The sequence below is a fragment of the Camelus dromedarius genome, chromosome 12 (genome assembly GCF_036321535.1).
Source record: "Camelus dromedarius isolate mCamDro1 chromosome 12, mCamDro1.pat, whole genome shotgun sequence".
NCBI classification, from domain to species: domain Eukaryota; kingdom Metazoa; phylum Chordata; class Mammalia; order Artiodactyla; family Camelidae; genus Camelus; species Camelus dromedarius.
This window is the reverse complement of record NC_087447.1, coordinates 15,856,270-15,865,817: the sequence shown is the minus strand read 5'-3', so window position 1 is coordinate 15,865,817 and position 9,548 is coordinate 15,856,270. Positions and strand designations below refer to the sequence as shown.

Here is a 9,548-nt window from a genome sequence, read left to right as displayed (position 1 = left end):
TGGTGAGTCCTTCCGTATCTGTCTTAAGAGGTCGTACTGTCAGGAGGGAAAACGCCCGTGGGTCCTGTTCACCGGGTTCTGAAGCACAGCACAGGACCTTGCTCCCCGTGAGGTGTCAGTGAGAACGACAGAACGAGAGAATGACAGTCAGAGGGAGCGTTCACCCTCTGTGCACCGCAGCAGGAGCTCAGGGCCTCGGAGCCGCCATCCCCTCCGCCACACACAACATGGCGGCGACCTGGCCCCACTTGCCTACTTCCGTTTCCGGGGCTGAGCCTGCACCACTTCCTCTCCGGTTGCCCAGGAGCCTCTTGGAAGCTAACAGTGTAAGGAGCGTCTGCTACTTTCCCCTTCTCTTCTTGCCTCCGCTCCGCTCAGCTTGACCGGGCGACCCGCGGCTTGTCGGTAAGAGGAGGGCGGAGGGAAGAGAGGACGCGGCTTTGCGGGGGACGGAGGCGGGGGAGGTGGCCCGGAGGCAGGTCAAGAAAGTTGAAGTTGAAAACCGACCCCAGAACCGGTTATTATCGGGCTGCTGAAAGTGGCAGATGCAGTCTGCAGGCGGAGACATGATGCTTAGTAGCTAGGACTTATCTCCATAAAATATGTGTGTACCCAGGCCTCCGCAGCTTGAAAACCATTTTCTTCTCCTTTAAGATTTATTCAGGAAATGGGCCCAGCCACCACTCACATTGCTGGTAACTTTTCCTCCTGTTTCTGGGGTCATGTCCAGCAAGAAGAGTCTGTATTGGTTTTCATTGATGCCAGGCACCATTCTTCAAGCTTCTTATCCTTCACTGACATGACAGTGAAAACCCAAGAGGAGAAAGCACTGTAAAGGGGGCTGAAAGGACTGCAGGAGACCAGAGCCATTGACTTCTATTTTTAAAATGAACATCTCTTACTTAAAGGAACGTTAGGATTTTGGCATCTTAAGAAGTGCCATGGTACTTGAAAGCAGTAGATATTTTGCTATAGATGACAAGAAAGATGGTCACCAAATGTATAGCCCCTAACTTACAGTCTTAGTGAGGAGAGCCGTGATTGTCCTCAGCTGTAACCTTGGCACTGGAACAGGCTGCAAAAGTTACCCTTCCTCAACCACTCATCACATCCCCACATTCAGTTTTGCTTAATTGTTTTATGTGGTTCCTGGTCTGATTGTTTGTTTTTTGTCAGGGTGCAGCGGAAGCTCCCAAGTAGCTGAGAAGTTCATGGAATCTCCTTATTGGTACAACTTTCACTATTGTTTGTGTGGGGTACGGGTGAGCAGACATTTCTCAAGCACACTGTTCACATACACAGTACATGGAGACTTGACTTCAAAAAGGCAAAAGAAATAGGTTTGAGCAATTGGTGAGTGTAACATAGAAAGGACATTTCATTTGATAGCAGGAACATAGCTTTTGTGCCAATAAAGTGCTTTAAAAATTAGTGTGTGATTTTTAGTAATTAGCATATAATTTGAGTTATTGGTTCATAACAAACAGACTAATTAGGAACCCCACTCGGTCATTTATCTAAATGAAAAGTTCTGCTAAATTGTATTTGTGGGCATTGATCAAAGCTAATGGGAAAAAGAGATTAAGATGAAAATCATGAGATTAAATTTTTAATTAGTTTGCCCCCTGAACAATTGCGTGGTGTGACATGGTGATGGATTGGCTACTTATGCCTGCCCAGGGAGGATGTGGTTCTACTACCAAAGCTCTGAGCATAAAACTGTTTTACAAAAGACTGAATATTTTATTCGGTTATCTTTCTCTTCATTCCGTCTTAACAAGGATTGAAAAGGAAGGCAAGGTCTGGGATCACACAGCCCTATATCTGGTGATACATATGAAGTATGAGGTGGGAGCTTCAGTTAATTCATTATTAAATATCTAAAACTTAACATGTCTAAAATAAAACTGTCCATTTCCAAACCTCTTCCTCTCCCTGGGTTCTTTATTTGGACCAGTGGCAACACCATGCATTAGTGTGCTCAAAGCAAAAACCCAAGAGTAATCTTGAAACCCTCTTTCTCTCATTCCCCACAGCCTGCACATCAACAAGTCCTATCAGCTTTTCCTGCAAAACATATCTGAAAGCCACTGACTGTTCACATTTCTACCATCCTAACCCAGGCACCTCACTGCAACCTCTCTTAATCTGGTATCCCTGCTACAAATCTCATGACTCATTTCCTCCAACACGTGCCACCCCTAGTCCATTCTCCACATAACAGCCTGAGTATTTGTGTGTAACGTATATTAGATTCTATAACTCCTCTGTCTAGAACCACCCACTGTCTTCCCACACTAATTGTCTAGCCCTGTAAGACCCTACATGATCTGGATTCATCTGTGACCATTCTCTACCTCTCCGCTCACTGTGATCCACTACACTGTCTTTCTTCAATCTGCCAAGTTTGGACCTGCCTCAGGGCCCTTGCACTAATTATTCCCTTTGCCTGGAACCCCAGATTTTTGCAAAGCTGGATCTCTCTTGTTTAGATATAAGCTTAAATGTTACCTGCTCAAATAGGCCTGCCCTTCACCACCCAAACTAAAGTAGCGTCCTTTATTTTCCCATCACATCATTCAGATTTCCTTTCATCACAGCACTCCTCATGATTGCACTTTTCTTGTATCTTTCTTCCTTTGTGTATTGCCTAACTCCTCCTACCAATATATAAACTACATGAAAGTAAAGATCATGTCTTTCTTGTGTGTTACTCCATCCCCAGGGCCCCAAATAGTCCTCAGTGCATGAATGAAAGAATATGTGAATGAATGGATTCTGTTGTCACCAAGCTGTTACCATCTCATCTCAGGTACCCGGACACAAGAAGGCTGGGAGAGATCAGGAGACCAAATGCCACACAGAGTGGACCTTAAGACATGAGACCAGCGAGGACACAGAATGGAGAAGGGCAAGAGAAACATCATCAGGGGTGGGGAGGACAGGGGAGCGATGAAGGAACATGGAAATGATAGAGGGCAGCTCTTCAGATGTATCCTAGAAATCCTAAAACTTGCACAAGCCTACACCTGCATGCACATACTCATACCCGGCCTAGATTGAAGAAGAGCAGCTCTCAATGTTTGCTCTGTGCCTGTATCTTCCAGAACACCTCCCTGCTAGAGGCGTGTAGCCTTCACTGTCCAAAGAGTCTGAATCAGAGGTCTAGGTCAGGCCCACATGTCTGCTGCCATGTAATACTTGTAAGCTGGGCTCATTCTTGGTCAGGACAATAGGCTGCTGTGAATACTAGCAGCTTGGAGAAGGCAGCATGGTATCCTGCGGTGCCTCTGTTAAACCACCCTGTCAGGTCAGCCTGAGCAGCTTCCCTCCGTGGACCTCAGTTTCCCTCAACTATAAAGTGAAGGCCTTCGTTGGACTCCCGAGTAACTGTAACACTCAAACTTCTCTGAAATCGGGTATGTGGGGTTCCCTCCTCCCTGAGGAGCTGGGGGGTGGGCTACTTTTTAGAAAACCTTGAATCTGAGGCTACATCCCAATTTGGTGATTCCACCTAAATGATATGTTTTCTCCAAAAAGCACTTTACCACATTCTCTCATCTAATATTTATATTGAGAACTGATGAAAACATCAGGAGCAAATTATGTGGAAGTGGCTCAGATGTGTTCCCTGACTCAGGTGGACTTGAGGGGCTGGGGTGGAAGAGAGAAAGTGACTATCACTGGTGCTCAGGTTTAAAACAATGAAGAAAAAATGGAGCTTAGACCTTAATCCTTTCATAAAACATTCTCACCCCAAGTTGGTCACTAAATTCCTGGGATTAGCCTCCTCTCTCCCACGCAATGCTTGGTTGGACCTATTGTCACCCCTTTTCCCCTGTGAGGCTGCCCTCAACATTTTTTTTTTTAAAGCTGAACTGCAAACTTTATTCAGATCCAATCCAGGGTCCCACACTGCATTTCCTTCATCTTTTCCAACCTGTACCAATTCCTCATCATTTCCCTGTCTTTCATGACCTTGACACTTTTTTGAAGAGTTCTGGTCAGTTATTTTGTAGACTGTCCCTCAGTTTGGACTTGTCTGATGTTTTCTCATGATGAGACTGGGGTTTTGGAGTTTCTGTAAGAAAACCACAGAAGTGATGTGTCCGCCTCAGTGCACCATTCAGGGGTCCCTGCTGTCAGCATGTTTCATCCCTGGTGATGATAACCTGGATGACTTGGTTAAGGTGGTGTCTATCAGGTCTTTCGCTGTAAAGTGGAGAATTCCATGTGGAATTAATATCGATCAGCGGGGAGATGCTGTGAGACTCCAGCATTATCTGCAACCATTTGTAATCCTTCTATGTGTACGTTGGGATGGAGGTAGGGCAGGCGGTGTGTTTTGTTCGGTGTACATCCCAAAAGCAGATCAGAGCTTGCTGTAATCCCACTGCACAGTCAGAATGGAAGAAACCTTTGCCACGGTGAGAAAAAAACTGGCTGCGTCTTGATGGACATAAAGGAAAATGTGACATGGCGTGTTTTACTGTGTCTGGCAAGGAGGGGTGTACTTTGAATGGAATTCTTTTTATCCATGAGTTCATTCAGCAAATGTTTATTAATAAAGGCTAACATTTTTTTCTAGTGTCTGCAATTGGCCAGGCACTGGTGCCAGGCTGTTCATCTGTTACCTCAGTTCATATGCACAACACTTTAGACATTATTACCCATTTTACTGATAAGGATTCTGAGGTTTAAGGAAGTGGCTCAAGGGCATGTGGCAGAGCTGGAATTTGAACTCAGGCCCATCTAACTCAAAAGTGTGCCATTTCCACGACACTAAGCTTGCTCCCCTACTGTGTGCCAAGCAATGTGATCGGTGCTGAGGATACAGAAGCATAAGGCACACATTCAAGGAGAGCTCGTGCTACAGCAGGGGGACCTTTGGAAGAAGCACAGAAGGCCCTGGGAAGAATGGTTTCTTGTGGGTGTCATCCTTTCTTCCTGAGAATCACTGAGGAGGTTTTTCTCAGGTCTTCACTGAGTCAGGGTAGATTTGCTTTTGGCGCAAATAGTTAACCAGAGAAGGCAGCTAACATCGACAGCATGCTTGCTCTGCCTCTCGCTGGCGCTATTTATCTCAGCCACCCTATGAAGTGGCTGTATTTTCTCCCCTTAGCTCTTGAGAATACCAAGGCTCTTAGGGGCTAAATAACATACCCAAAGTCACCAGCTAGTAAGTGGTTAAACTGGAGTTGAATCCCAGATCCAGCTGATGCTGAGGTCTTCGGTACCCCTTGATACACCAGGGGCTCCAGATTCCAGCATCCTCACCGCCGATGGGACCGCGCACCTGTTGTCTTCTCGTTGCTGGAAAGGATGATTGTGTTCACATCGTGCCTGATGGATGCTGACAACGGTGCATTTGTAACAAGCATTTTTTGCTCAAATCAAGGGATCTTTGTGCAGCTTTTGCTTTTCTGTTTTTTAACCACCTCATCCCACAGTCAGTCCATGTCAACAGCAGGAAAATAGAAGGGGATGATTCTGAATCATTTGTGACATATAAAATGCTACTGCACAAAAAATCGTGCATCCCCGAGAGGTATGGCATACGGCAAGTCAGGTCTCCCTGCCTCCTGGCTTTTGATCAGAGAGTTTAGTTCCTTCTAGAGTCAATGCTTAAAAAACAGTACTTGCTGCTGCTAATAGTTTGTGGCCTTCACGTCGCAGGGCATTTGCTGAACTGTCCAGTGAAGGAGGGGACAGAAGAGGTCCATCTTTTTCTTACATCTTCCATTTTGACATCTCCTGAGATGCTCCCATGTTGTTCTTTCCATTTCTTGTTGGTTTTGAAAATGCAAAAGTAATGCAAATGCACTTAGTGATTGGAAAAGAAAAGGAAAACATTATTAGCCGGGCCAGGGAACAAGGTAGGGAGATCTGTTGGTGATCTGGTTTATTAAAACTACTCTGTTTTGTCTCTGCCACCTATGACTGAGATTCACTGATTATCTTGACTCTGCTATTACTGTTCTGGTAGAGGCAATGAGAAAGAATGACCAACAGATGAGATTATCAGTGGCTGTGAAAAAGAACGGGGTAAAAGGAACTGGAAGATGTTCTTGTTTTCCCTCTTAGTTTGGACTCCCCCAGACCAGACCCAGAGTCAAGGATTCAAGTGTAGGTAATTTATTTGGGAGGTGCAGGAACCATTGGTAGGGAATTGGGGAGAATGAGCTGGAAAGGGAAAAAGACCAATAAAAGGATGTGTTATCAAGCTAGCTGATAATGTGTGGACCAGAGCTTAATCCCACTGGTGAACTCTGGGAAAAGTGGTGTAGAGTATGTGTGTCAGAATTATCCATCGTTCCCCCATCCTACCCAGGGGAGGAATCTAGGATATTTATGCACCAACTTCTGAGTGTCAGCAATGGAGGGATGCTCCCATGATGCGTGCTGGGTGCACACCGAGTGGTTTCTGCAGCTTGGGAGAAAGCTCTCAGGCAGAGATGCGAATGCTGGCAGTTGGAAGTCAACCAGTGTACATCAAAGTGGCAAGGCCTAGGGATGTGGGCTGGGTACCAACAACATCCACTATGTTGAAACAAAACATCCAGTCCTCCCCCAGTGTTCCCCATTATCATTAAATGTATCATCATTTACTCAGTCTCTCATGCCAAAGACCTTACAATTATCCTTGACATGTTTTTTGTTTGTTTGTTTTGTTGTTTGGTTTTCTGCTCTTGCCACACATTCAGCCTATCGCGAAATCCTGTGAATTCCATCTTCAAAGTATATCTTGAATCCTACGACTTCTCACCAGCTCTACCATCATCTTTCACTAGATTTCTGCAATAGCTTCCTCTTATGAATTCTTGTTTATATTCTCATCCCCCACATGGTAGCCAGAGTAATCTTTTAAAATCTAAATCAAATCACTTTACTCGCCATCTCAAAACCATCCAGGGACCCCTTTCTACTCTTAGAATAAAATGTGAAGTTGTTACCGTGTTCTGCATGATCTGGCTCCTAGCTACATCCCTGACTTGAGTTTCCCTCCACTCCTTCCTCACAGTGCTTCAGCTAGATTGGTTTTCTTGCTGCATTCCTGCCTCAGGGCCTTTGCACTTGTTCTTTCAACACAGAACACTACTCTAGATGTTCATGTCACTCAATCAGTTTATTCAGGTCGCTGCTCAAACGTCACCTCTGTGGGGAAGACTTTTTTTTTTAATACTCTGTCTAGAAAATAGTCTTGTCACTTTTTTCTTATAGCCTGGTTTTATTTATTTTTTTTCCATAGCAGTGATCACGACCTGGCTGATTTTAGTTCATGTTTTTATTTATTGCCTATTCCTGCAATAGAATATAAGTGCTATCAGTGGGGGGACTCTGATTTGCTGCACTACCCCCACCTCCTGGAATATCATCAACACATAATAGGTATTCAGTAAATATTCGCTGAATGAGATCATGCATCAGTCAAGAATTTTCAGAACAGATAGCAGAAACTGCAAATCAGAGTTTGATAACTGCCTGGCTATGTCTTTCCCCTCCCCGAGCTGGCTCTAATGATAAACATACACTCTTAGCAGAGTCAGTTGGAAGTCCTGAGGGTACTTCCAATATGTTCTTTCTTGAATCCATTGCAAATCACAACTTGTTCATTTTTCTTTTCATTTGCCTTTCTGAGAACAATAGAGGGAAAAATCAAGATAATCAGTGTGCTGCAAGTCATGTATGATGACAGAGTGCAGTCTTGCTTTTTAATAAACTCGGATGTGAAGTTGGTCATTTCCCCAAGTGCCTGGCACCTAGTAGGGGCACACTACATGTTGAGTGAATTGACGGTATCATCCCTTTGACGTTTCTTGGCATACTGGTTGTTCTGCAGAAGATATTGCATTTTATGACCCACACTCTTAAAGATGGCAAAGAGTGGAGGGGCTTTCTCCATCACTACCCCCATCCCAGAAAACCCTTAACCTTATCCACACCCATCCTTTTTCATACATACCACCCCATGATCCCCAGAATAGCAGAGTCAGCTCTATCTGTTGTGTGTGGTTTAAGAATATTTAATTTACTCCATTATAAAAATAATGCAGGCTCGTTTTAGAAAATTTATAGATTACAGAAAAGTAAAAGAGGAAGAAAAACAAGACATTGCTCTACCACCCAGAGATAACCACTGTTAATATGTTAATGTATTTCCTCCCAGTGTTTTCTATGTATATTTTTGTATAGTTTTAATATACAATTTATATTTCTTTTTTACTTAACAGCACAACAGAATCATTTGTTCTTAGCATTCAACACTTTGTGCCTATCTTTTCAAATAGTTGTGTACTATTACATTTCCCTGTTGTAGACCATTTAGTTTGTTTTCTATTTTTCAAAATTATAAGTATTGCTGAGATAAACATCCTTTTCCATGTATTTTACTAGCATTGCTGACTATTTCCTTAGGATAGAGTCCCGGAAAAGGAATAACTAGTTCTAAAGGATACAGGGTCTTAATACATTACGTGAGATTTCATTTTGATTTCTAAAACCATTTGAATGTGACTTCCATAAAAGAGCTCTAGAAAAGCAGAATGCCTCAAAGAATTTACTTCCAGTTTTGAAACGTTTCAGACCCAGAGTGTTTTAGCATTCAGTTTAAATGAACACAGAAATCTTCTGTAGCCTCTCTCCACTTCAGGCTTCTTCCCTCTCTAATAAAATGCAGCAACAGCATTATGAAAGTCATTCTTTGGTAAACAGCCCCTTTTTGTGTTCTCAAGGATTGTTTTTCTGAAGTCTTCCTGGTGGGTAGTGGGTTTATGTCTAGAATTGCGTGTAGTATTTTTCCACGCCTGCTTATGACATTTTAAGGATTTAGCTATGCTTTCTGTTTTTGTTTTTGTTTTTTTTTTCTTTTTCCATTGCCGTAAGGAAGTCCAGATTTCATGGCAGTGAAACCTGCTTTTACAAGTCTGTCTGAGTCCTGCCTGAAAGGCGAGGACTACTCTGGCAGGGACCACTTTGGGGAACATCATATGAATAAGGAGTTCTCTCCCTAAGGCTGGGCCAGCCTGGAAAGCCTTGCCAAAGAAAGACAGTTTATAAATGGAGGGAAACCATAGCTTTCATAGATATGATTGGTCAGGCATGATATAATATCGTGATATCCAGGAGACATACTATCCAGAAGAGCCAAAGGATACATGATGGTCTGGAACATTGTGGTACAGTCATACTACATAATCTCATGCTTGCAACCTCATTAAACAGAATGAATCCAGCATCTCTGTATTGACCTAAAAAGATATCCATGCTGGTTTGTTCATTCTAAACAGTAAGTTGTAGAGCAACATGTATGGTTTGATCCCATATTTATAAAAAGGGCAAAAATTAGGTTCTGGGGAATCTTTAATATCTACATGAAGCAAAAGAAATATGTGGAGGGACACACATCAGGACTGTTGGTAACTGGCTACTCAGGAACGTGGAATTGGGTTAGAGAAGAATGAGGAAACTTCTGCTTCCTACAGCTCAGTCGAATAACATGTTTCAATGAGCAGGTACTATTTTGTAACTTTTTAAAAAAAATGGCAAAA

At 43.3% G+C, this 9,548-nt stretch overlaps 1 long non-coding RNA gene across 2 annotated transcripts; it reads left to right on the top strand.

Moving 5' to 3' along the window:
• The first annotated feature begins 300 nt into the window (after positions 1 to 300).
• LOC105106846 (uncharacterized) lies at positions 301 to 4,582 on the top strand. 2 transcript variants are annotated; one of them, XR_010383348.1, is made up of 3 exons: positions 301 to 405; positions 1,177 to 1,228; positions 2,813 to 4,582. It is a non-coding gene; the product is annotated as an uncharacterized LOC105106846 (long non-coding RNA). The 2 variants fall into 2 exon arrangements; XR_004139192.2 differs by having other exon boundaries at positions 1,177 to 1,353.
• The last annotated feature ends 4,966 nt before the right edge of the window (positions 4,583 to 9,548 follow it).